The sequence below is a fragment of the Lithobates pipiens genome, unplaced genomic scaffold, assembly GCF_037356315.1.
Source record: "Lithobates pipiens isolate NorthernLeopardFrog02 unplaced genomic scaffold, aLitPip1_a1.2 Scaffold_1, whole genome shotgun sequence".
Lineage (NCBI taxonomy): Eukaryota > Metazoa > Chordata > Amphibia > Anura > Ranidae > Lithobates > Lithobates pipiens.
In genome coordinates, this window is record NW_027507685.1 from 62,718,343 (window position 1) to 62,745,122 (window position 26,780).

The window sequence follows — 26,780 nt, forward strand, 5'->3', positions numbered from 1 at the left end:
TCCAATTTGCTGAAGCCCAGAGCCTCCAAACAGAAGTAAATCATAAAGTGGAAGTAAACCAATTGATTTAAGGGTTTCAAAACACAGTTACATGCCTTGAATCCCGGGATTGATAACTGTCCCATTTGCTTGTGTTCTCAACCAAACTATCAAATCATCAAATGGCTGGTGTCATAACTTAAATATGCCTAAAATGGGAGAGCAACTGAGTATGTGCAGAGCAGGTTGAAACAGCGTATTACTGGATTTCAAAGTGTATAGAAGCATATTTTTTAATGTTTTACATGAGTATATATGCAAAATGGGACAACCGGAAGAGATGTAGCAGGACTTACTTTTCTGACTAAAGTGTCACTTTAAATGACAGATTTAACAGCATGGTCTAGCAGATTTTCCTCAAGAATTTGATCTTTATTTAGGATGTGCAAAGTTTTTGGATTTTTTTTCATGTTTTTTTGTCGGTGACATGGTAGCATGAAAACACAGCGGGAGTGGTGATTGTAGTTCAAGCTAAATGTGTAAACAGATTGTCAGAAGTGGGATTTGAACCCACGCCTCCATTTGGAGACCAGAACACCCACACAATGTGAAGAAACAGCTCTTGAGTCTGGCACCTTAGACCACTCGGCCATCCTGACAAGATATATTGAGGTGCTATGGCTTCCTCTGGAAATATCATCTACTCGTGGTACTCTATTGATCTATTACCATTGTCAAGGAGCTGTATGAACACTCTGAACCTAGGCCCTTTTTCAAATGCACTTCTTAAAGCATGACCTTGCACCAAGTCATACATTTCAGATCCTTTCTACCAAATCTCCTTGAGCAAAAAATGTAGAAGATGTCCCAGGTGATCTTCGAGTGTTTGGTTGATCCGGGCGCCACAAACCAGAATCATGTCCTTGTGGCAGACCGCGTGGCCTAATGGATAAGGCGTCTGACTTCGGATCAGAAGATTGAGGGTTCGAGTCCCTTCGTGGTCGTTTTCTATGCTGCTTTCCAGTTCCTTCCTGTGACCTTCACTCGTAAATTCTTGCTTTAGCCATAACAACGTGCTTCTTGCTGGAGGCTTCCAATTTGCTGAAGCCCAGAGCCTCCAAACAGAAGTAAATCATAAAGTGGAAGTAAACCAATTGATTTAAGGGTTTCAAAACACAGTTACATGCCTTGAATCCCGGGATTGATAACTGTCCCATTTGCTTGTGTTCTCAACCAAACTATCAAATCATCAAATGGCTGGTGTCATAACTTAAATATGCCTAAAATGGGAGAGCAACTGAGTATGTGCAGAGCAGGTTGAAACAGCGTATTACTGGATTTCAAAGTGTATAGAAGCATATTTTTTAATGTTTTACATGAGTATATATGCAAAATGGGACAACCGGAAGAGATGTAGCAGGACTTACTTTTCTGACTAAAGTGTCACTTTAAATGACAGATTTAACAGCATGGTCTAGCAGATTTTCCTCAAGAATTTGATCTTTATGTAGGATGTGCAAAGTTTTTGGATTTTTTTTCATGTTTTTTTGTCGGTGACATGGTAGCATGAAAACACAGCGGGAGTGGTGATTGTAGTTCAAGCTAAATGTGTAAACAGATTGTCAGAAGTGGGATTTGAACCCACGCCTCCATTTGGAGACCAGAACACCCACACAGTGTGAAGAAACAGCTCTTGAGTCTGGCGCCTTAGACCACTCGGCCATCCTGCCAAGATACTTTGAGGTACTTTGGCTTCCTCTGGAAATATCATCTACTCGTGGTACTCTATTGATCTATTACCATTGTCAAGGAGCTGTATGAACACTCTGAACCTAGGCCCTTTTCCAAATGCACTTCTTAAAGCATGACCTTGCACCAAGTCATACATTTCAGATCCTTTCTACCAAATCTCCTTGAGCAAAAAAAGTAGAAGATGTCCCAGGTGATCTTCGAGTGTTTGGTTGATCCGGGCGCCACAAACCAGAATCATGTCCTTGTGGCAGACTGCGTGGCCTAATGGATAAGGCCTCTGACTTCGGATCAGAAGATTGAGGGTTCGAGTCCCTTCGTGGTCGTTTTCTATGCTGCTTTCCAGTTCCTTCCTGTGACCTTCACTCGTAAATTCTTGCTTTAGCCATAACAACGTGCTTCTTGCTGGAGGCTTCCAATTTGCTGAAGCCCAGAGCCTCCAAACAGAAGTAAATCATAAAGTGGAAGTAAACCAATTGATTTAAGGGTTTCAAAACACAGTTACATGCCTGGAATCCCGGGATTGATAACTGTCCCATTTGCTTGTGTTCTCAACCAAACTATCAAATCATCAAATGGCTGGTGTCATAACTTAAATATGCCTAAAATGGGAGAGCAACTGAGTATGTGCAGAGCAGGTTGAAACAGCGTATTACTGGATTTCAAAGTGTATAGAAGCATATTTTTTAATGTTTTACATGAGTATATATGCAAAATGGGACAACCGGAAGAGATGTAGCAGGACTTACTTTTCTGACTAAAGTGTCACTTTAAATGACAGATTTAACAGCATGGTCTAGCAGATTTTCCTCAAGAATTTGATCTTTATGTAGGATGTGCAAAGTTTTTGGATTTTTTTTCATGTTTTTTTGTCGGTGACATGGTAGCATGAAAACACAGCGGGAGTGGTGATTGTAGTTCAAGCTAAATGTGTAAACAGATTGTCAGAAGTGGGATTTGAACCCACGCCTCCATTTGGAGACCAGAACACCCACACAATGTGAAGAAACAGCTCTTGAGTCTGGCGCCTTAGACCACTCGGCCATCCTGACAAGATATATTGAGGTGCTATGGCTTCCTCTGGAAATATCATCTACTCGTGGTACTCTATTGATCTATTACCATTGTCAAGGAGCTGTATGAACACTCTGAACCTAGGCCCTTTTGCAAATGCACTTCTTAAAGCATTACCTTGCACCAAGTCATACATTTCAGATCCTTTCTACCAAATCTCCTTGAGCAAAAAATGTAGAAGATGTCCCAGGTGATCTTCGAGTGTTTGGTTGATCCGGGCGCCACAAACCAGAATCATGTCCTTGTGGCAGACCGCGTGGCCTAATGGATAAGGCGTCTGACTTCGGATCAGAAGATTGAGGGTTCGAGTCCCTTCGTGGTCGTTTTCTATGCTGCTTTCCAGTTCCTTCCTGTGACCTTCACTCGTAAATTCTTGCTTTAGCCATAACAACGTGCTTCTTGCTGGAGGCTTCCAATTTGCTGAAGCCCAGAGCCTCCAAACAGAAGTAAATCATAAAGTGGAAGTAAACCAATTGATTTAAGGGTTTCAAAACACAGTTACATGCCTTGAATCCCGGGATTGATAACTGTCCCATTTGCTTGTGTTCTCAACCAAACTATCAAATCATCAAATGGCTGGTGTCATAACTTAAATATGCCTAAAATGGGAGAGCAACTGAGTATGTGCAGAGCAGGTTGAAACAGCGTATTACTGGATTTCAAAGTGTATAGAAGCATATTTTTTAATGTTTTACATGAGTATATATGCAAAATGGGACAACCGGAAGAGATGTAGCAGGACTTACTTTTCTGACTAAAGTGTCACTTTAAATGACAGATTTAACAGCATGGTCTAGCAGATTTTCCTCAAGAATTTGATCTTTATGTAGGATGTGCAAAGTTTTTGGATTTTTTTTCATGTTTTTTTTGTCGGTGACATGGTAGCATGAAAACACAGCGGGAGTGGTGATTGTAGTTCAAGCTAAATGTGTAAACAGATTGTCAGAAGTGGGATTTGAACCCACGCCTCCATTTGGAGACCAGAACACCCACACAATGTGAAGAAACAGCTCTTGAGTCTGGCGCCTTAGACCACTCGGCCATCCTGACAAGATATATTGAGGTGCTATGGCTTCCTCTGGAAATATCATCTACTCGTGGTACTCTATTGATCTATTACCATTGTCAAGGAGCTGTATGAACACTCTGAACCTAGGCCCTTTTCCAAATGCACTTCTTAAAGCATGACCTTGCACCAAGTCATACATTTCAGATCCTTTCTACCAAATCTCCTTGAGCAAAAAAAGTAGAAGATGTCCCAGGTGATCTTCGAGTGTTTGGTTGATCCGGGCGCCACAAACCAGAATCATGTCCTTGTGGCAGACTGCGTGGCCTAATGGATAAGGCGTCTGACTTCGGATCAGAAGATTGAGGGTTCGAGTCCCTTCGTGGTCGTTTTCTATGCTGCTTTCCAGTTCCTTCCTGTGACCTTCACTCGTAAATTCTTGCTTTAGCCATAACAACGTGCTTCTTGCTGGAGGCTTCCAATTTGCTGAAGCCCAGAGCCTCCAAACAGAAGTAAATCATAAAGTGGAAGTAAACCAATTGATTTAAGGGTTTCAAAACACAGTTACATGCCTGGAATCCCGGGATTGATAACTGTCCCATTTGCTTGTGTTCTCAACCAAACTATCAAATCATCAAATGGCTGGTGTCATAACTTAAATATGCCTAAAATGGGAGAGCAACTGAGTATGTGCAGAGCAGGTTGAAACAGCGTATTACTGGATTTCAAAGTGTATAGAACCATATTTTTAAATGTTTTACATGAGTATATATGCAAAATGGGACAACCGGAAGAGATGTAGCAGGACTTACTTTTCTGACTAAAGTGTCACTTTAAATGACAGATTTAACAGCATGGTCTAGCAGATTTTCCTCAAGAATTTGATCTTTATGTAGGATGTGCAAAGTTTTTGGATTTTTTTTCATGTTTTTTTGTCGGTGACGTGGTAGCATGAAAACACAGCGGGAGTGGTGATTGTAGTTCAAGCTAAATGTGTAAACAGATTGTCAGAAGTGGGATTTGAACCCACGCCTCCATTTGGAGACCAGAACACCCACACAATGTGAAGAAACAGCTCTTGAGTCTGGCGCCTTAGACCACTCGGCCATCCTGACAAGATATATTGAGGTGCTATGGCTTCCTCTGGAAATATCATCTACTCGTGGTACTCTATTGATCTATTACCATTGTCAAGGAGCTGTATGAACACTCTGAACCTAGGCCCTTTTTCAAATGCACTTCTTAAAGCATGACCTTGCACCAAGTCATACATTTCAGATCCTTTCTACCAAATCTCCTTGAGCAAAAAATGTAGAAGATGTCCCAGGTGATCTTCGAGTGTTTGGTTGATCCGGGCGCCACAAACCAGAATCATGTCCTTGTGGCAGACCGCGTGGCCTAATGGATAAGGCGTCTGACTTCGGATCAGAAGATTGAGGGTTCGAGTCCCTTCGTGGTCGTTTTCTATGCTGCTTTCCAGTTCCTTCCTGTGACCTTCACTCGTAAATTCTTGCTTTAGCCATAACAACGTGCTTCTTGCTGGAGGCTTCCAATTTGCTGAAGCCCAGAGCCTCCAAACAGAAGTAAATCATAAAGTGGAAGTAAACCAATTGATTTAAGGGTTTCAAAACACAGTTACATGCCTGGAATCCCGGGATTGATAACTGTCCCATTTGCTTGTGTTCTCAACCAAACTATCAAATCATCAAATGGCTGGTGTCATAACTTAAATATGCCTAAAATGGGAGAGCAACTGAGTATGTGCAGAGCAGGTTGAAACAGCGTATTACTGGATTTCAAAGTGTATAGAAGCATATTTTTTAATGTTTTACATGAGTATATATGCAAAATGGGACAACCGGAACAGATGTAGCAGGACTTACTTTTCTGACTAAAGTTGCACTTTAAATGACAGATTTAACAGCATGGTCTAGCAGATTTTCCTCAAGAATTTGATCTTTATGTAGGATGTGCAAAGTTTTTGGATTTTTTTTCATGTTTTTTTGTCGGTGACATGGTAGCATGAAAACACAGCGGGAGTGGTGATTGTAGTTCAAGCTAAATGTGTAAACAGATTGTCAGAAGTGGGATTTGAACCCACGCCTCCATTTGGAGACCAGAACACCCACACAATGTGAAGAAACAGCTCTTGAGTCTGGCGCCTTAGACCACTCGGCCATCCTGACAAGATATATTGAGGTGCTATGGCTTCCTCTGGAAATATCATCTACTCGTGGTACTCTATTGATCTATTACCATTGTCAAGGAGCTGTATGAACACTCTGAACCTAGGCCCTTTTGCAAATGCACTTCTTAAAGCATGACCTTGCACCAAGTCATACATTTCAGATCCTTTCTACCAAATCTCCTTGAGCAAAAAAAGTAGAAGATGTCCCAGGTGATCTTCGAGTGTTTGGTTGATCCGGGCGCCACAAACCAGAATCATGTCCTTGTGGCAGACCGCGTGGCCTAATGGATAAGGCGTCTGACTTCGGATCAGAAGATTGAGGGTTCGAGTCCCTTCGTGGTTGTTTTCTATGCTGCTTTCCAGTTCCTTCCTGTGACCTTCACTCGTAAATTCTTGCTTTAGCCATAACAACGTGCTTCTTGCTGGAGGCTTCCAATTTGCTGAAGCCCAGAGCCTCCAAACAGAAGTAAATCATAAAGTGGAAGTAAACCAATTGATTTAAGGGTTTCAAAACACAGTTACATGCCTGGAATCCCGGGATTGATAACTGTCCCATTTGCTTGTGTTCTCAACCAAACTATCAAATCATCAAATGGCTGGTGTCATAACTTAAATATGCCTAAAATGGGAGAGCAACTGAGTATGTGCAGAGCAGGTTGAAACAGCGTATTACTGGATTTCAAAGTGTATAGAAGCATATTTTTTAATGTTTTACATGAGTATATATGCAAAATGGGACAACCGGAAGAGATGTAGCAGGACTTACTTTTCTGACTAAAGTGTCACTTTAAATGACAGATTTAACAGCATGGTCTAGCAGATTTTCCTCAAGAATTTGATCTTTATGTAGGATGTGCAAAGTTTTTGGATTTTTTTTCATGTTTTTTTGTCGGTGACATGGTAGCATGAAAACACAGCGGGAGTGGTGATTGTAGTTCAAGCTAAATGTGTAAACAGATTGTCAGAAGTGGGATTTGAACCCACGCCTCCATTTGGAGACCAGAACACCCACACAATGTGAAGAAACAGCTCTTGAGTCTGGCGCCTTAGACCACTCGGCCATCCTGACAAGATATATTGAGGTGCTATGGCTTCCTCTGGAAATATCATCTACTCGTGGTACTCTATTGATCTATTACCATTGTCAAGGAGCTGTATGAACACTCTGAACCTAGGCCCTTTTTCAAATGCACTTCTTAAAGCATGACCTTGCACCAAGTCATACATTTCAGATCCTTTCTACCAAATCTCCTTGAGCAAAAAATGTAGAAGATGTCCCAGGTGATCTTCGAGTGTTTGGTTGATCCGGGCGCCACAAACCAGAATCATGTCCTTGTGGCAGACCGCGTGGCCTAATGGATAAGGCGTCTGACTTCGGATCAGAAGATTGAGGGTTCGAGTCCCTTCGTGGTCGTTTTCTATGCTGCTTTCCAGTTCCTTCCTGTGACCTTCACTCGTAAATTCTTGCTTTAGCCATAACAACGTGCTTCTTGCTGGAGGCTTCCAATTTGCTGAAGCCCAGAGCCTCCAAACAGAAGTAAATCATAAAGTGGAAGTAAACCAATTGATTTAAGGGTTTCAAAACACAGTTACATGCCTTGAATCCCGGGATTGATAACTGTCCCATTTCCTTGTGTTCTCAACCAAACTATCAAATCATCAAATGGCTGGTGTCATAACTTAAATATGCCTAAAATGGGAGAGCAACTGAGTATGTGCAGAGCAGGTTGAAACAGCGTATTACTGGATTTCAAAGTGTATAGAAGCATATTTTTTAATGTTTTACATGAGTATATATGCAAAATGGGACAACCGGAAGAGATGTAGCAGGACTTACTTTTCTGACTAAAGTGTCACTTTAAATGACAGATTTAACAGCATGGTCTAGCAGATTTTCCTCAAGAATTTGATCTTTATGTAGGATGTGCAAAGTTTTTGGATTTTTTTTCATGTTTTTTTGTCGGTGACATGGTAGCATGAAAACACAGCGGGAGTGGTGATTGTAGTTCAAGCTAAATGTGTAAACAGATTGTCAGAAGTGGGATTTGAACCCACGCCTCCATTTGGAGACCAGAACACCCACACAATGTGAAGAAACAGCTCTTGAGTCTGGCGCCTTAGACCACTCGGCCATCCTGACAAGATATATTGAGGTGCTATGGCTTCCTCTGGAAATATCATCTACTCGTGGTACTCTATTGATCTATTACCATTGTCAAGGAGCTGTATGAACACTCTGAACCTAGGCCCTTTTTCAAATGCACTTCTTAAAGCATGACCTTGCACCAAGTCATACATTTCAGATCCTTTCTACCAAATCTCCTTGAGCAAAAAAAGTAGAAGATGTCCCAGGTGATCTTCGACTGTTTGGTTGATCCGGGCGCCACAAACCAGAATCATGTCCTTGTGGCAGACCGCGTGGCCTAATGGATAAGGCGTCTGACTTCGGATCAGAAGATTGAGGGTTCGAGTCCCTTCGTGGTCGTTTTCTATGCTGCTTTCCAGTTCCTTCCTGTGACCTTCACTCGTAAATTCTTGCTTTAGCCATAACAACGTGCTTCTTGCTGGAGGCTTCCAATTTGCTGAAGCCCAGAGCCTCCAAACAGAAGTAAATCATAAAGTGGAAGTAAACCAATTGATTTAAGGGTTTCAAAACACAGTTACATGCCTTGAATCCCGGGATTGATAACTGTCCCATTTGCTTGTGTTCTCAACCAAACTATCAAATCATCAAATGGCTGGTGTCATAACTTAAATATGCCTAAAATGGGAGAGCAACTGAGTATGTGCAGAGCAGGTTGAAACAGCGTATTACTGGATTTCAAAGTGTATAGAAGCATATTTTTTAATGTTTTACATGAGTATATATGCAAAATGGGACAACCGGAAGAGATGTAGCAGGACTTACTTTTCTGACTAAAGTGTCACTTTAAATGACAGATTTAACAGCATGGTCTAGCAGATTTTCCTCAAGAATTTGATCTTTATGTAGGATGTGCAAAGTTTTTGGATTTTTTTTCATGTTTTTTTGTCGGTGACATGGTAGCATGAAAACACAGCGGGAGTGGTGATTGTAGTTCAAGCTAAATGTGTAAACAGATTGTCAGAAGTGGGATTTGAACCCACGCCTCCATTTGGAGACCAGAACACCCACACAATGTGAAGAAACAGCTCTTGAGTCTGGCGCCTTAGACCACTCGGCCATCCTGACAAGATATATTGAGGTGCTATGGCTTCTTCTGGAAATATCATCTACTCGTGGTACTCTATTGATCTATTACCATTGTCAAGGAGCTGTATGAACACTCTGAACCTAGGCCCTTTTGCAAATGCACTTCTTAAAGCATGACCTTGCACCAAGTCATACATTTCAGATCCTTTCTACCAAATCTCCTTGAGCAAAAAAAGTAGAAGATGTCCCAGGTGATCTTCGAGTGTTTGGTTGATCCGGGCGCCACAAACCAGAATCATGTCCTTGTGGCAGACCGCGTGGCCTAATGGATAAGGCGTCTGACTTCGGATCAGAAGATTGAGGGTTCGAGTCCCTTCGTGGTCGTTTTCTATGCTGCTTTCCAGTTCCTTCCTGTGACCTTCACTCGTAAATTCTTGCTTTAGCCATAACAACGTGCTTCTTGCTGGAGGCTTCCAATTTGCTGAAGCCCAGAGCCTCCAAACAGAAGTAAATCATAAAGTGGAAGTAAACCAATTGATTTAAGGGTTTCAAAACACAGTTACATGCCTGGAATCCCGGGATTGATAACTGTCCCATTTGCTTGTGTTCTCAACCAAACTATCAAATCATCAAATGGCTGGTGTCATAACTTAAATATGCCTAAAATGGGAGAGCAACTGAGTATGTGCAGAGCAGGTTGAAACAGCGTATTACTGGATTTCAAAGTGTATAGAAGCATATTTTTTAATGTTTTACATGAGTATATATGCAAAATGGGACAACCGGAACAGATGTAGCAGGACTTACTTTTCTGACTAAAGTTGCACTTTAAATGACAGATTTAACAGCATGGTCTAGCAGATTTTCCTCAAGAATTTGATCTTCATGTAGGATGTGCAAAGTTTTTGGATTTTTTTTCATGTTTTTTTTGTCGGTGACATGGTAGCATGAAAACACAGCGGGAGTGGTGATTGTAGTTCAAGCTAAATGTGTAAATGGATTGTCAGAAGTGGGATTTGAACCCACGCCTCCATTTGGAGACCAGAACACCCACACAATGTGAAGAAACAGCTCTTGAGTCTGGCGCCTTAGACCACTCGGCCATCCTGCCAAGATACTTTGAGGTACTTTGGCTTCCTCTGGAAATATCATCTACTCGTGGTACTCTATTGATCTATTACCATTGTCAAGGAGCTGTATGAACACTCTGAACCTAGGCCCTTTTTGCAAATGCACTTCTTAAAGCATGACCTTGCACCAAGTCATACATTTCAGATCCTTTCTACCAAATCTCCTTGAGCAAAAAAAGTAGAAGATGTCCCAGGTGATCTTCGAGTGTTTGGTTGATCCGGGCGCCACAAACCAGGATCATGTTCTTGTGGCAGACCGCGTGGCCTAATGGATAAGGCGTAAGGCTTCGGATCAGAAGATTGAGCGTTCGAGCCCTTTCGTGGTTGTTTTCTATGCTGCTTTCCAGTTCCTTCCTGTGACCTTCACTCGTAAATTCTTGCTTTAGCCATAACAACGTGCTTCTTGCTGGAGGCTTCCAATTTGCTGAAGCCCAGAGCCTCCAAACAGAAGTAAATCATAAAGTGGAAGTAAACCAATTGATTTAAGGGTTTCAAAACACAGTTACATGCCTGGAATCCCGGGATTGATAACTGTCCCATTTGCTTGTGTTCTCAACCAAACTATCAAATCATCAAATGGCTGGTGTCATAACTTAAATATGCCTAAAATGGGAGAGCAACTGAGTATGTGCAGAGCAGGTTGAAACAGCGTATTACTGGATTTCAAAGTGTATAGAAGCATATTTTTTAATGTTTTACATGAGTATATATGCAAAATGGGACAACCGGAAGAGATGTAGCAGGACTTACTTTTCTGACTAAAGTTGCACTTTAAATGACAGATTTAACAGCATGGTCTAGCAGATTTTCCTCAAGAATTTGATCTTTATGTAGGATGTGCAAAGTTTTTGGATTTTTTTTCATGTTTTTTTGTCGGTGACATGGTAGCATGAAAACACAGCGGGAGTGGTGATTGTAGTTCAAGCTAAATGTGTAAAGAGATTGTCAGAAGTGGGATTTGAACCCACGCCTCCATTTGGAGACCAGAACACCCACACAATGTGAAGAAACAGCTCTTGAGTCTGGCGCCTTAGACCACTCGGCCATCCTGACAAGATATATTGAGGTGCTATGGCTTCCTCTGGAAATATCATCTACTCGTGGTACTCTATTGATCTATTACCATTGTCAAGGAGCTGTATGAACACTCTGAACCTAGGCCCTTTTGCAAATGCACTTCTTAAAGCATGACCTTGCACCAAGTCATACATTTCAGATCCTTTCTACCAAATCTCCTTGAGCAAAAAAAGTAGAAGATGTCCCAGGTGATCTTCGAGTGTTTGGTTGATCCGGGCGCCACAAACCAGAATCATGTCCTTGTGGCAGACCGCGTGGCCTAATGGATAAGGCGTCTGACTTCGGATCAGAAGATTGAGGGTTCGAGTCCCTTCGTGGTCGTTTTCTATGCTGCTTTCCAGTTCCTTCCTGTGACCTTCACTCGTAAATTCTTGCTTTAGCCATAACAACGTGCTTCTTGCTGGAGGCTTCCAATTTGCTGGAGGCTTCCAATTTGCTGAAGCCCAGAGCCTCCAAACAGAAGTAAATCATAAAGTGGAAGTAAACCAATTGATTTAAGGGTTTCAAAACACAGTTACATGCCTGGAATCCCGGGATTGATAACTGTCCCATTTGCTTGTGTTCTCAACCAAACTATCAAATCATCAAATGGCTGGTGTCATAACTTAAATATGCCTAAAATGGGAGAGCAACTGAGTATGTGCAGAGCAGGTTGAAACAGCGTATTACTGGATTTCAAAGTGTATAGAACCATATTTTTTAATGTTTTACATGAGTATATATGCAAAATGGGACAACCGGAAGAGATGTAGCAGGACTTACTTTTCTGACTAAAGTGTCACTTTAAATGACAGATTTAACAGCATGGTCTAGCAGATTTTCCTCAAGAATTTGATCTTTATGTAGGATGTGCAAAGTTTTTGGATTTTTTTTCATGTTTTTTTGTCGGACATGGTAGCATGAAAACACAGCGGGAGTGGTGATTGTAGTTCAAGCTAAATGTGTAAACAGATTGTCAGAAGTGGGATTTGAACCCACGCCTCCATTTGGAGACCAGAACACCCACACAATGTGAAGAAACAGCTCTTGAGTCTGGCGCCTTAGACCACTCGGCCATCCTGACAAGATATATTGAGGTGCTATGGCTTCCTCTGGAAATATCATCTACTCGTGGTACTCTATTGATCTATTACCATTGTCAAGGAGCTGTATGAACACTCTGAACCTAGGCCCTTTTGCAAATGCACTTCTTAAAGCATGACCTTGCACCAAGTCATACATTTCAGATCCTTTCTACCAAATCTCCTTGAGCAAAAAAAGTAGAAGATGTCCCAGGTGATCTTCGAGTGTTTGGTTGATCCGGGCGCCACAAACCAGAATCATGTCCTTGTGGCAGACCGCGTGGCCTAATGGATAAGGCGTAAGGCTTCGGATCAGAAGATTGAGCGTTCGAGTCCTTTCGTGGTTGTTTTCTATGCTGCTTTCCAGTTCCTTCCTGTGACCTTCACTCGTAAATTCTTGCTTTAGCCATAACAACGTGCTTCTTGCTGGAGGCTTCCAATTTGCTGAAGCCCAGAGCCTCCAAACAGAAGTAAATCATAAAGTGGAAGTAAACCAATTGATTTAAGGGTTTCAAAACACAGTTACATGCCTTGAATCCCGGGATTGATAACTGTCCCATTTGCTTGTGTTCTCAACCAAACTATCAAATCATCAAATGGCTGGTGTCATAACTTAAATATGCCTAAAATGGGAGAGCAACTGAGTATGTGCAGAGCAGGTTGAAACAGCGTATTACTGGATTTCAAAGTGTATAGAAGCATATTTTTTAATGTTTTACATGAGTATATATGCAAAATGGGACAACCGGAAGAGATGTAGCAGGACTTACTTTTCTGACTAAAGTGTCACTTTAAATGACAGATTTAACAGCATGGTCTAGCAGATTTTCCTCAAGAATTTGATCTTTATGTAGGATGTGCAAAGTTTTTGGATTTTTTTTCATGTTTTTTTGTCGGTGACATGGTAGCATGAAAACACCGCGGGAGTGGTGATTGTAGTTCAAGCTAAATGTGTAAACAGATTGTCAGAAGTGGGATTTGAACCCACGCCTCCATTTGGAGACCAGAACACCCACACAATGTGAAGAAACAGCTCTTGAGTCTGGCGCCTTAGACCACTCGGCCATCCTGACAAGATATATTGAGGTGCTATGGCTTCCTCTGGAAATATCATCTACTCGTGGTACTCTATTGATCTATTACCATTGTCAAGGAGCTGTATGAACACTCTGAACCTAGGCCCTTTTGCAAATGCACTTCTTAAAGCATGACCTTGCACCAAGTCATACATTTCAGATCCTTTCTACCAAATCTCCTTGAGCAAAAAAAGTAGAAGATGTCCCAGGTGATCTTCGAGTGTTTGGTTGATCCGGGCGCCACAAACCAGAATCATGTCCTTGTGGCAGACCGCGTGGCCTAATGGATAAGGCGTCTGACTTCGGATCAGAAGATTGAGGGTTCGAGTCCCTTCGTGGTCGTTTTCTATGCTGCTTTCCAGTTCCTTCCTGTGACCTTCACTCGTAAATTCTTGCTTTAGCCATAACAACGTGCTTCTTGCTGGAGGCTTCCAATTTGCTGGAGGCTTCCAATTTGCTGAAGCCCAGAGCCTCCAAACAGAAGTAAATCATAAAGTGGAAGTAAACCAATTGATTTAAGGGTTTCAAAACACAGTTACATGCCTGGAATCCCGGGATTGATAACTGTCCCATTTGCTTGTGTTCTCAACCAAACTATCAAATCATCAAATGGCTGGTGTCATAACTTAAATATGCCTAAAATGGGAGAGCAACTGAGTATGTGCAGAGCAGGTTGAAACAGCGTATTACTGGATTTCAAAGTGTATAGAAGCATATTTTTTAATGTTTTACATGAGTATATATGCAAAATGGGACAACCGGAAGAGATGTAGCAGGACTTACTTTTCTGACTAAAGTGTCACTTTAAATGACAGATTTAACAGCATGGTCTAGCAGATTTTCCTCAAGAATTTTATCTTTATGTAGGATGTGCAAAGTTTTTGGATTTTTTTTCATGTTTTTTTGTCGGTGACATGGTAGCATGAAAACACAGCGGGAGTGGTGATTGTAGTTCAAGCTAAATGTGTAAACAGATTGTCAGAAGTGGGATTTGAACCCACGCCTCCATTTGGAGACCAGAACACCCACACAATGTGAAGAAACAGCTCTTGAGTCTGGCGCCTTAGACCACTCGGCCATCCTGACAAGATATATTGAGGTGCTATGGCTTCCTCTGGAAATATCATCTACTCGTGGTACTCTATTGATCTATTACCATTGTCAAGGAGCTGTATGAACACTCTGAACCTAGGCCCTTTTGCAAATGCACTTCTTAAAGCATGACCTTGCACCAAGTCATACATTTCAGATCCTTTCTACCAAATCTCCTTGAGCAAAAAAAGTAGAAGATGTCCCAGGTGATCTTCGAGTGTTTGGTTGATCCGGGCGCCACAAACCAGAATCATGTCCTTGTGGCAGACTGCGTGGCCTAATGGATAAGGCGTCTGACTTCGGATCAGAAGATTGAGGGTTCGAGTCCCTTCGTGGTCGTTTTCTATGCTGCTTTCCAGTTCCTTCCTGTGACCTTCACTCGTAAATTCTTGCTTTAGCCATAACAACGTGCTTCTTGCTGGAGGCTTCCAATTTGCTGAAGCCCAGAGCCTCCAAACAGAAGTAAATCATAAAGTGGAAGTAAACCAATTGATTTAAGGGTTTCAAAACACAGTTACATGCCTGGAATCCTGGGATTGATAACTGTCCCATTTGCTTGTGTTCTCAACCAAACTATCAAATCATCAAATGGCTGGTGTCATAACTTAAATATGCCTAAAATGGGAGAGCAACTGAGTATGTGCAGAGCAGGTTGAAACAGCGTATTACTGGATTTCAAAGTGTATAGAACCATATTTTTAAATGTTTTACATGAGTATATATGCAAAATGGGACAACCGGAAGAGATGTAGCAGGACTTACTTTTCTGACTAAAGTGTCACTTTAAATGACAGATTTAACAGCATGGTCTAGCAGATTTTCCTCAAGAATTTGATCTTTATGTAGGATGTGCAAAGTTTTTGGATTTTTTTTCATGTTTTTTTGTCGGTGACATGGTAGCATGAAAACACAGCGGGAGTGGTGATTGTAGTTCAAGCTAAATGTGTAAACAGATTGTCAGAAGTGGGATTTGAACCCACGCCTCCATTTGGAGACCAGAACACCCACACAATGTGAAGAAACAGCTCTTGAGTCTGGCACCTTAGACCACTCGGCCATCCTGACAAGATATATTGAGGTGCTATGGCTTCCTCTGGAAATATCATCTACTCGTGGTACTCTATTGATCTATTACCATTGTCAAGGAGCTGTATGAACACTCTGAACCTAGGCCCTTTTTCAAATGCACTTCTTAAAGCATGACCTTGCACCAAGTCATACATTTCAGATCCTTTCTACCAAATCTCCTTGAGCAAAAAATGTAGAAGATGTCCCAGGTGATCTTCGAGTGTTTGGTTGATCCGGGCGCCACAAACCAGAATCATGTCCTTGTGGCAGACCGCGTGGCCTAATGGATAAGGCGTCTGACTTCGGATCAGAAGATTGAGGGTTCGAGTCCCTTCGTGGTCGTTTTCTATGCTGCTTTCCAGTTCCTTCCTGTGACCTTCACTCGTAAATTCTTGCTTTAGCCATAACAACGTGCTTCTTGCTGGAGGCTTCCAATTTGCTGAAGCCCAGAGCCTCCAAACAGAAGTAAATCATAAAGTGGAAGTAAACCAATTGATTTAAGGGTTTCAAAACACAGTTACATGCCTTGAATCCCGGGATTGATAACTGTCCCATTTGCTTGTGTTCTCAACCAAACTATCAAATCATCAAATGGCTGGTGTCATAACTTAAATATGCCTAAAATGGGAGAGCAACTGAGTATGTGCAGAGCAGGTTGAAACAGCGTATTACTGGATTTCAAAGTGTATAGAAGCATATTTTTTAATGTTTTACATGAGTATATATGCAAAATGGGACAACCGGAAGAGATGTAGCAGGACTTACTTTTCTGACTAAAGTGTCACTTTAAATGACAGATTTAACAGCATGGTCTAGCAGATTTTCCTCAAGAATTTGATCTTTATGTAGGATGTGCAAAGTTTTTGGATTTTTTTTCATGTTTTTTTGTCGGTGACATGGTAGCATGAAAACACAGCGGGAGTGGTGATTGTAGTTCAAGCTAAATGTGTAAACAGATTGTCAGAAGTGGGATTTGAACCCACGCCTCCATTTGGAGACCAGAACACCCACACAGTGTGAAGAAACAGCTCTTGAGTCTGGCGCCTTAGACCACTCGGCCATCCTGACAAGTTATATTGAGGTGCTATGGCTTCCTCTGGAAATATCATCTACTCGTGGTACTCTATTGATCTATTACCATTGTCAAGGAGCTGTATGAACACTCTGAACCTAGGCCCTTTTCCAAATGCACTTCTTAAAGCATGACCTTGCACCAAGTCATACATTTCAGATCCTTTCTACCAAATCTCCTTGAGCAAAAAAAGTAGAAGATGTCCCAGGTGATCTTCGAGTGTTTGGTTGATCCGGGCGCCACAAACCAGAATCATGTCCTTGTGGCAGACCGCGTGGCCTAATGGATAAGGCGTCTGACTTCGGATCAGAAGATTGAGGGTTCGAGTCCCTTCGTGGTCGTTTTCTATGCTGCTTTCCAGTTCCTTCCTGTGACCTTCACTCGTAAATTCTTGCTTTAGCCATAACAACGTGCTTCTTGCTGGAGGCTTCCAATTTGCTGAAGCCCAGAGCCTCCAAACAGAAGTAAATCATAAAGTGGAAGTAAACCAATTGATTTAAGGGTTTCAAAACACAGTTACATGCCTTGAATCCCGGGATTGATAACTGTCCCATTTGCTTGTGTTCTCAACCAAACTATCAAATCATCAAATGGCTGGTGTCATAACTTAAATATGCCTAAAATGGGAGAGCAACTGAGTATGTGCAGAGCAGGTTGAAACAGCGTATTACTGGATTTCAAAGTGTATAGAACCATATTTTTAAATGTTTTACATGAGTATATATGCAAAATGGGACAACCGGAAGAGATGTAGCAGGACTTACTTTTCTGACTAAAGTTGCACTTTAAATGACAGATTGAACAGCATGGTCTAGCAGATTTTCCTCAAGAATTTTATCTTTATGTAGGATGTGCAAAGTTTTTGGATTTTTTTTCATGTTTTTTTGTCGGTGACATGGTAGCATGAAAACACAGCGGGAGTGGTGATTGTAGTTCAAGCTAAATGTGTAAACAGATTGTCAGAAGTGGGATTTGAACCCACGCCTCCATTTGGAGACCAGAACACCCACACAATGTGAAGAAACAGCTCTTGAGTCTGGCGCCTTAGACCACTCGGCCATCCTGACAAGATATATTGAGGTGCTATGGCTTCCTCTGGAAATATCATCTACTCGTGGTACTCTATTGATCTATTACCATTGTCAAGGAGCTGTATGAACACTCTGAACCTAGGCCCTTTTGCAAATGCACTTCTTAAAGCATGACCTTGCACCAAGTCATACATTTCAGATCCTTTCTACCAAATCTCCTTGAGCAAAAAATGTAGAAGATGTCCCAGGTGATCTTCGAGTGTTTGGTTGATCCGGGCGCCACAAACCAGAATCATGTCCTTGTGGCAGACCGCGTGGCCTAATGGATAAGGCGTCTGACTTCGGATCAGAAGATTGAGGGTTCGAGTCCCTTCGTGGTCGTTTTCTATGCTGCTTTCCAGTTCCTTCCTGTGACCTTCACTCGTAAATTCTTGCTTTAGCCATAACAACGTGCTTCTTGCTGGAGGCTTCCAATTTGCTGAAGCCCAGAGCCTCCAAACAGAAGTAAATCATAAAGTGGAAGTAAACCAATTGATTTAAGGGTTTCAAAACACAGTTACATGCCTTGAATCCCGGGATTGATAACTGTCCCATTTGCTTGTGTTCTCAACCAAACTATCAAATCATCAAATGGCTGGTGTCATAACTTAAATATGCCTAAAATGGGAGAGCAACTGAGTATGTGCAGAGCAGGTTGAAACAGCGTATTACTGGATTTCAAAGTGTATAGAAGCATATTTTTTAATGTTTTACATGAGTATATATGCAAAATGGGACAACCGGAAGAGATGTAGCAGGACTTACTTTTCTGACTAAAGTGTCACTTTAAATGACAGATTTAACAGCATGGTCTAGCAGATTTTCCTCAAGAATTTGATCTTTATGTAGGATGTGCAAAGTTTTTGGATTTTTTTTCATGTTTTTTTGTCGGTGACATGGTAGCATGAAAACACAGCGGGAGTGGTGATTGTAGTTCAAGTTAAATGTGTAAACAGATTGTCAGAAGTGGGATTTGAACCCACGCCTCCATTTGGAGACCAGAACACCCACACAATGTGAAGAAACAGCTCTTGAGTCTGGCGCCTTAGATCACTCGGCCATCCTGACAAGATATATTGAGGTGCTATGGCTTCCTCTGGAAATATCATCTACTCGTGGTACTCTATTGATCTATTACCATTGTCAAGGAGCTGTATGAACACTCTGAACCTAGGCCCTTTTGCAAATGCACTTCTTAAAGCATGACCTTGCACCAAGTCATACATTTCAGATCCTTTCTACCAAATCTCCTTGAGCAAAAAAAGTAGAAGATGTCCCAGGTGATCTTCGAGTGTTTGGTTGATCCGGGCGCCACAATCCAGAATCATGTCCTTGTGGCAGACCGCGTGGCCTAATGGATAAGGCGTCTGACTTCGGATCAGAAGATTGAGGGTTCGAGTCCCTTCGTGGTCGTTTTCTATGCTGCTTTCCAGTTCCTTCCTGTGACCTTCACTCGTAAATTCTTGCTTTAGCCATAACAACGTGCTTCTTGCTGGAGGCTTCCAATTTGCTGAAGCCCAGAGCCTCCAAACAGAAGTAAATCATAAAGTGGAAGTAAACCAATTGATTTAAGGGTTTCAAAACACAGTTACATGCCTGGAATCCCGGGATTGATAACTGTCCCATTTGCTTGTGTTCTCAACCAAACTATCAAATCATCAAATGGCTGGTGTCATAACTTAAATATGCCTAAAATGGGAGAGCAACTGAGTATGTGCAGAGCAGGTTGAAACAGCGTATTACTGGATTTCAAAGTGTATAGAACCATATTTTTAAATGTTTTACATGAGTATATATGCAAAATGGGACAACCGGAAGAGATGTAGCAGGACTTACTTTTCTGACTAAAGTGTCACTTTAAATGACAGATTTAACAGCATGGTCTAGCAGATTTTCCTCAAGAATTTGATCTTTATGTAGGATGTGCAAAGTTTTTGGATTTTTTTTCATGTTTTTTTGTCGGTGACATGGTAGCATGAAAACACAGCGGGAGTGGTGATTGTAGTTCAAGCTAAATGTGTAAACAGATTGTCAGAAGTGGGATTTGAACCCACGCCTCCATTTGGAGACCAGAACACCCACACAATGTGAAGAAACAGCTCTTGAGTCTGGCGCCTTAGACCACTCGGCCATCCTGACAAGATATATTGAGGTGCTATGGCTTCCTCTGGAAATATCATCTACTCGTGGTACTCTATTGATCTATTACTATTGTCAAGGAGCTGTATGAACACTCTGAACCTAGGCCCTTTTGCAAATGCACTTCTTAAAGCATGACCTTGCACCAAGTCATACATTTCAGATCCTTTCTACCAAATCTCCTTGAGCAAAAAAAGTAGAAGATGTCCCAGGTGATCTTCGAGTGTTTGGTTGATCCGGGCGCCACAAACCAGAATCATGTCCTTGTGGCAGACCGCGTGGCCTAATGGATAAGGCGTCTGACTTCGGATCAGAAGATTGAGGGTTCGAGTCCCTTCGTGGTCGTTTTCTATGCTGCTTTCCAGTTCCTTCCTGTGACCTTCACTCGTAAATTCTTGCTTTAGCCATAACAACGTGCTTCTTGCTGGAGGCTTCCAATTTGCTGAAGCCCAGAGCCTCCAAACAGAAGTAAATCATAAAGTGGAAGTAAACCAATTGATTTAAGGGTTTCAAAACACAGTTACATGCCTTGAATCCCGGGATTGATAACTGTCCCATTTGCTTGTGTTCTCAACCAAACTATCAAATCATCAAATGGCTGGTGTCATAACTTAAATATGCCTAAAATGGGAGAGCAACTGAGTATGTGCAGAGCAGGTTGAAACAGCGTATTACTGGATTTCAAAGTGTATAGAAGCATATTTTTTAATGTTTTACATGAGTATATATGCAAAATGGGACAACCGGAAGAGATGTAGCAGGACTTACTTTTCTGACTAAAGTGTCACTTTAAATGACAGATTTAACAGCATGGTCTAGCAGATTTTCCTCAAGAATTTGATCTTTATGTAGGATGTGCAAAGTTTTTGGATTTTTTTTCATGTTTTTTTGTCGGTGACATGGTAGCATGAAAACACAGCGGGAGTGGTGATTGTAGTTCAAGCTAAATGTGTAAAGAGATTGTCAGAAGTGGGATTTGAACCCACGCCTCCATTTGGAGACCAGAACACCCACACAATGTGAAGAAACAGCTCTTGAGTCTGGCGCCTTAGACCACTCGGCCATCCTGACAAGATATATTGAGGTGCTATGGCTTCCTCTGGAAATATCATCTACTCGTGGTACTCTATTGATCTATTACCATTGTCAAGGAGCTGTATGAACACTCTGAACCTAGGCCCTTTTGCAAATGCACTTCTTAAAGCATGACCTTGCACCAAGTCATACATTTCAGATCCTTTCTACCAAATCTCCTTGAGCAAAAAATGTAGAAGATGTCCCAGGTGATCTTCGAGTGTTTGGTTGATCCGGGCGCCACAAACCAGAATCATGTCCTTGTGGCAGACCGCGTGGCCTAATGGATAAGGCGTCTGACTTCGGATCAGAAGATTGAGGGTTCGAGTCCCTTCGTGGTCGTTTTCTATGCTGCTTTCCAGTTCCTTCCTGTGACCTTCACTCGTAAATTCTTGCTTTAGCCATAACAACGTGCTTCTTGCTGGAGGCTTCCAATTTGCTGAAGCCCAGAGCCTCCAAACAGAAGTAAATCATAAAGTGGAAGTAAACCAATTGATTTAAGGGTTTCAAAACACAGTTACATGCCTTGAATCCCGGGATTGATAACTGTCCCATTTGCTTGTGTTCTCAACCAAACTATCAAATCATCAAATGGCTGGTGTCATAACTTAAATATGCCTAAAATGGGAGAGCAACTGAGTATGTGCAGAGCAGGTTGAAACAGCGTATTACTGGATTTCAAAGTGTATAGAAGCATATTTTTTAATGTTTTACATGAGTATATATGCAAAATGGGACAACCGGAAGAGATGTAGCAGGACTTACTTTTCTGACTAAAGTTGCACTTTAAATGACAGATTTAACAGCATGGTCTAGCAGATTTTCCTCAAGAATTTGATCTTTATGTAGGATGTGCAAAGTTTTTGGATTTTTTTTCATGTTTTTTTGTCGGTGACATGGTAGCATGAAAACACAGCGGGAGTGGTGATTGTAGTTCAAGTTAAATGTGTAAACAGATTGTCAGAAGTGGGATTTGAACCCACGCCTCCATTTGGAGACCAGAACACCCACACAATGTGAAGAAACAGCTCTTGAGTCTGGCGCCTTAGACCACTCGGCCATCCTGACAAGATATATTGAGGTACTATGGCTTCCTCTGGAAATATCATCTACTCGTGGTACTCTATTGATCTATTACCATTGTCAAGGAGCTGTATGAACACTCTGAACCTAGGCCCTTTTGCAAATGCACTTCTTAAAGCATGACCTTGCACCAAGTCATACATTTCAGATCCTTTCTACCAAATCTCCTTGAGCAAAAAAAGTAGAAGATGTCCCAGGTGATCTTCGAGTGTTTGGTTGATCCGGGCGCCACAATCCAGAATCATGTCCTTGTGGCAGACCGCGTGGCCTAATGGATAAGGCGTCTGACTTCGGATCAGAAGATTGAGGGTTCGAGTCCCTTCGTGGTCGTTTTCTATGCTGCTTTCCAGTTCCTTCCTGTGACCTTCACTCGTAAATTCTTGCTTTAGCCATAACAACGTGCTTCTTGCTGGAGGCTTCCAATTTGCTGAAGCCCAGAGCCTCCAAACAGAAGTAAATCATAAAGTGGAAGTAAACCAATTGATTTAAGGGTTTCAAAACACAGTTACATGCCTGGAATCCCGGGATTGATAACTGTCCCATTTGCTTGTGTTCTCAACCAAACTATCAAATCATCAAATGGCTGGTGTCATAACTTAAATATGCCTAAAATGGGAGAGCAACTGAGTATGTGCAGAGCAGGTTGAAACAGCGTATTACTGGATTTCAAAGTGTATAGAACCATATTTTTAAATGTTTTACATGAGTATATATGCAAAATGGGACAACCGGAAGAGATGTAGCAGGACTTACTTTTCTGACTAAAGTGTCACTTTAAATGACAGATTTAACAGCATGGTCTAGCAGATTTTCCTCAAGAATTTGATCTTTATGTAGGATGTGCAAAGTTTTTGGATTTTTTTTCATGTTTTTTTGTCGGTGACATGGTAGCATGAAAACACAGCGGGAGTGGTGATTGTAGTTCAAGCTAAATGTGTAAAGAGATTGTCAGAAGTGGGATTTGAACCCACGCCTCCATTTGGAGACCAGAACACCCACACAATGTGAAGAAACAGCTCTTGAGTCTGGCGCCTTAGACCACTCGGCCATCCTGACAAGATATATTGAGGTGCTATGGCTTCCTCTGGAAATATCATCTACTCGTGGTACTCTATTGATCTATTACCATTGTCAAGGAGCTGTATGAACACTCTGAACCTAGGCCCTTTTGCAAATGCACTTCTTAAAGCATGACCTTGCACCAAGTCATACATTTCAGATCCTTTCTACCAAATCTCCTTGAGCAAAAAATGTAGAAGATGTCCCAGGTGATCTTCGAGTGTTTGGTTGATCCGGGCGCCACAAACCAGAATCATGTCCTTGTGGCAGACCGCGTGGCCTAATGGATAAGGCGTCTGACTTCGGATCAGAAGATTGAGGGTTCGAGTCCCTTCGTGGTCGTTTTCTATGCTGCTTTCCAGTTCCTTCCTGTGACCTTCACTCGTAAATTCTTGCTTTAGCCATAACAACGTGCTTCTTGCTGGAGGCTTCCAATTTGCTGAAGCCCAGAGCCTCCAAACAGAAGTAAATCATAAAGTGGAAGTAAACCAATTGATTTAAGGGTTTCAAAACACAGTTACATGCCTTGAATCCCGGGATTGATAACTGTCCCATTTGCTTGTGTTCTCAACCAAACTATCAAATCATCAAATGGCTGGTGTCATAACTTAAATATGCCTAAAATGGGAGAGCAACTGAGTATGTGCAGAGCAGGTTGAAACAGCGTATTACTGGATTTCAAAGTGTATAGAACCATATTTTTAAATGTTTTACATGAGTATATATGCAAAATGGGACAACCGGAAGAGATGTAGCAGGACTTACTTTTCTGACTAAAGTGTCACTTTAAATGACAGATTTAACAGCATGGTCTAGCAGATTTTCCTCAAGAATTTGATCTTTATGTAGGATGTGCAAAGTTTTTGGATTTTTTTTCATGTTTTTTTGTCGGTGACATGGTAGCATGAAAACACAGCGGGAGTGGTGATTGTAGTTCAAGCTAAATGTGTAAAGAGATTGTCAGAAGTGGGATTTGAACCCACGCCTCCATTTGGAGACCAGAACACCCACACAATGTGAAGAAACAGCTCTTGAGTCTGGCGCCTTAGACCACTCGGCCATCCTGACAAGATATATTGAGGTGCTATGGCTTCCTCTAGAAATATCATCTACTCGTGGTACTCTATTGATCTATTACCATTGTCAAGGAGCTGTATGAACACTCTGAACCTAGGCCCTTTTGCAAATGCACTTCTTAAAGCATGACCTTGCACCAAGTCATACATTTCAGATCCTTTCTACCAAATCTCCTTGAGCAAAAAAAGTAGAAGATGTCCCAGGTGATCTTCGACTGTTTGGTTGATCCGGGCGCCACAAACCAGAATCATGTCCTTGTGGCAGACTGCGTGGCCTAATGGATAAGGCGTCTGACTTCGGATCAGAAGATTGAGGGTTCGAGTCCCTTCGTGGTCGTTTTCTATGCTGCTTTCCAGTTCCTTCCTGTGACCTTCACTCGTAAATTCTTGCTTTAGCCATAACAACGTGCTTCTTGCTGGAGGCTTCCAATTTGCTGAAGCCCAGAGCCTCCAAACAGAAGTAAATCATAAAGTGGAAGTAAACCAATTGATTTAAGGGTTTCAAAACACAGTTACATGCCTTGAATCCCGGGATTGATAACTGTCCCATTTGCTTGTGTTCTCAACCAAACTATCAAATCATCAAATGGCTGGTGTCATAACTTAAATATGCCTAAAATGGGAGAGCAACTGAGTATGTGCAGAGCAGGTTGAAACAGCGTATTACTGGATTTCAAAGTGTATAGAAGCATATTTTTTAATGTTTTACATGAGTATATATGCAAAATGGGACAACCGGAAGAGATGTAGCAGGACTTACTTTTCTGACTAAAGTTGCACTTTAAATGACAGATTTAACAGCATGGTCTAGCAGATTTTCCTCAAGAATTTGATCTTTATGTAGGATGTGCAAAGTTTTTGGATTTTTTTTCATGTTTTTTTGTCGGTGACATGGTAGCATGAAAACACAGCGGGAGTGGTGATTGTAGTTCAAGCTAAATGTGTAAACAGATTGTCAGAAGTGGGATTTGAACCCACGCCTCCATTTGGAGACCAGAACACCCACACAATGTGAAGAAACAGCTCTTGAGTCTGGCGCCTTAGTCCACTCGGCCATCCTGACAAGATATATTGAGGTGCTATGGCTTCCTCTGGAAATATCATCTACTCGTGGTACTCTATTGATCTATTACCATTGTCAAGGAGCTGTATGAACATTCTGAACCTAGGCCCTTTTGCAAATGCACTTCTTAAAGCATGACCTTGCACCAAGTCATACATTTCAGATCCTTTCTACCAAATCTCCTTGAGCAAAAAAAGTAGAAGATGTCCCAGGTGATCTTCGACTGTTTGGTTGATCCGGGCGCCACAAACCAGAATCATGTCCTTGTGGCAGACCGCGTGGCCTAATGGATAAGGCGTAAGGCTTCGGATCAGAAGATTGAGCGTTCGAGTCCTTTCGTGGTTGTTTTCTATGCTGCTTTCCAGTTCCTTCCTGTGACCTTCACTCGTAAATTCTTGCTTTAGCCATAACAACGTGCTTCTTGCTGGAGGCTTCCAATTTGCTGAAGCCCAGAGCCTCCAAACAGAAGTAAATCATAAAGTGGAAGTAAACCAATTGATTTAAGGGTTTCAAAACACAGTTACATGCCTTGAATCCCGGGATTGATAACTGTCCCATTTGCTTGTGTTCTCAACCAAACTATCAAATCATCAAATGGCTGGTGTCATAACTTAAATATGCCTAAAATGGGAGAGCAACTGAGTATGTGCAGAGCAGGTTGAAACAGCGTATTACTGGATTTCAAAGTGTATAGAAGCATATTTTTTAATGTTTTACATGAGTATATATGCAAAATGGGACAACCGGAAGAGATGTAGCAGGACTTACTTTTCTGACTAAAGTGTCACTTTAAATGACAGATTTAACAGCATGGTCTAGCAGATTTTCCTCAAGAATTTGATCTTTATTTAGGATGTGCAAAGTTTTTGGATTTTTTTTCATGTTTTTTTGTCGGTGACATGGTAGCATGAAAACACAGCGGGAGTGGTGATTGTAGTTCAAGCTAAATGTGTAAAGAGATTGTCAGAAGTGGGATTTGAACCCACGCCTCCATTTGGAGACCAGAACACCCACACAATGTGAAGAAACAGCTCTTGAGTCTGGCGCCTTAGACCACTCGGCCATCCTGACAAGATATATTGAGGTGCTATGGCTTCCTCTGGAAATATCATCTACTCGTGGTACTCTATTGATCTATTACCATTGTCAAGGAGCTGTATGAACACTCTGAACCTAGGCCCTTTTGCAAATGCACTTCTTAAAGCATGACCTTGCACCAAGTCATACATTTCAGATCCTTTCTACCAAATCTCCTTGAGCAAAAAAAGTAGAAGATGTCCCAGGTGATCTTCGACTGTTTGGTTGATCCGGGCGCCACAAACCAGAATCATGTCCTTTTGGCAGACCGCGTGGCCTAATGGATAAGGCGTAAGGCTTCGGATCAGAAGATTGAGCGTTCGAGTCCTTTCGTGGTTGTTTTCTATGCTGCTTTCCAGTTCCTTCCTGTGACCTTCACTCGTAAATTCTTGCTT

At 41.8% G+C, this 26,780-nt stretch overlaps 16 non-coding genes across 16 annotated transcripts; all 16 read left to right on the top strand.

Moving 5' to 3' along the window:
- The first annotated feature begins 910 nt into the window (after positions 1 to 910).
- Positions 911 to 983, top strand: TRNAR-UCG (transfer RNA arginine (anticodon UCG)). Its single transcript has one exon. It is a non-coding gene; the product is annotated as a tRNA-Arg (tRNA).
- Positions 984 to 3,052: 2,069 nt separating this feature from the next.
- TRNAR-UCG (transfer RNA arginine (anticodon UCG)) lies at positions 3,053 to 3,125 on the top strand. The gene has a single exon. It is a non-coding gene; the product is annotated as a tRNA-Arg (tRNA).
- A 2,070-nt stretch (positions 3,126 to 5,195) lies between these two features.
- On the top strand, positions 5,196 to 5,268 carry TRNAR-UCG (transfer RNA arginine (anticodon UCG)). The gene has a single exon. It is a non-coding gene; the product is annotated as a tRNA-Arg (tRNA).
- A 2,069-nt stretch (positions 5,269 to 7,337) lies between these two features.
- TRNAR-UCG (transfer RNA arginine (anticodon UCG)) lies at positions 7,338 to 7,410 on the top strand. The gene has a single exon. It is a non-coding gene; the product is annotated as a tRNA-Arg (tRNA).
- Positions 7,411 to 8,408: 998 nt separating this feature from the next.
- Positions 8,409 to 8,481, top strand: TRNAR-UCG (transfer RNA arginine (anticodon UCG)). The gene has a single exon. It is a non-coding gene; the product is annotated as a tRNA-Arg (tRNA).
- A 998-nt stretch (positions 8,482 to 9,479) lies between these two features.
- Positions 9,480 to 9,552, top strand: TRNAR-UCG (transfer RNA arginine (anticodon UCG)). The gene has a single exon. It is a non-coding gene; the product is annotated as a tRNA-Arg (tRNA).
- A 2,071-nt stretch (positions 9,553 to 11,623) lies between these two features.
- TRNAR-UCG (transfer RNA arginine (anticodon UCG)) lies at positions 11,624 to 11,696 on the top strand. The gene has a single exon. It is a non-coding gene; the product is annotated as a tRNA-Arg (tRNA).
- A 2,085-nt stretch (positions 11,697 to 13,781) lies between these two features.
- Positions 13,782 to 13,854, top strand: TRNAR-UCG (transfer RNA arginine (anticodon UCG)). The gene has a single exon. It is a non-coding gene; the product is annotated as a tRNA-Arg (tRNA).
- Positions 13,855 to 15,941: 2,087 nt separating this feature from the next.
- Positions 15,942 to 16,014, top strand: TRNAR-UCG (transfer RNA arginine (anticodon UCG)). The gene has a single exon. It is a non-coding gene; the product is annotated as a tRNA-Arg (tRNA).
- Positions 16,015 to 17,012: 998 nt separating this feature from the next.
- TRNAR-UCG (transfer RNA arginine (anticodon UCG)) lies at positions 17,013 to 17,085 on the top strand. Its single transcript has one exon. It is a non-coding gene; the product is annotated as a tRNA-Arg (tRNA).
- A 998-nt stretch (positions 17,086 to 18,083) lies between these two features.
- Positions 18,084 to 18,156, top strand: TRNAR-UCG (transfer RNA arginine (anticodon UCG)). Its single transcript has one exon. It is a non-coding gene; the product is annotated as a tRNA-Arg (tRNA).
- Positions 18,157 to 19,154: 998 nt separating this feature from the next.
- TRNAR-UCG (transfer RNA arginine (anticodon UCG)) lies at positions 19,155 to 19,227 on the top strand. Its single transcript has one exon. It is a non-coding gene; the product is annotated as a tRNA-Arg (tRNA).
- Positions 19,228 to 20,225: 998 nt separating this feature from the next.
- Positions 20,226 to 20,298, top strand: TRNAR-UCG (transfer RNA arginine (anticodon UCG)). The gene has a single exon. It is a non-coding gene; the product is annotated as a tRNA-Arg (tRNA).
- Positions 20,299 to 21,296: 998 nt separating this feature from the next.
- On the top strand, positions 21,297 to 21,369 carry TRNAR-UCG (transfer RNA arginine (anticodon UCG)). The gene has a single exon. It is a non-coding gene; the product is annotated as a tRNA-Arg (tRNA).
- A 998-nt stretch (positions 21,370 to 22,367) lies between these two features.
- On the top strand, positions 22,368 to 22,440 carry TRNAR-UCG (transfer RNA arginine (anticodon UCG)). The gene has a single exon. It is a non-coding gene; the product is annotated as a tRNA-Arg (tRNA).
- Positions 22,441 to 23,438: 998 nt separating this feature from the next.
- Positions 23,439 to 23,511, top strand: TRNAR-UCG (transfer RNA arginine (anticodon UCG)). The gene has a single exon. It is a non-coding gene; the product is annotated as a tRNA-Arg (tRNA).
- The last annotated feature ends 3,269 nt before the right edge of the window (positions 23,512 to 26,780 follow it).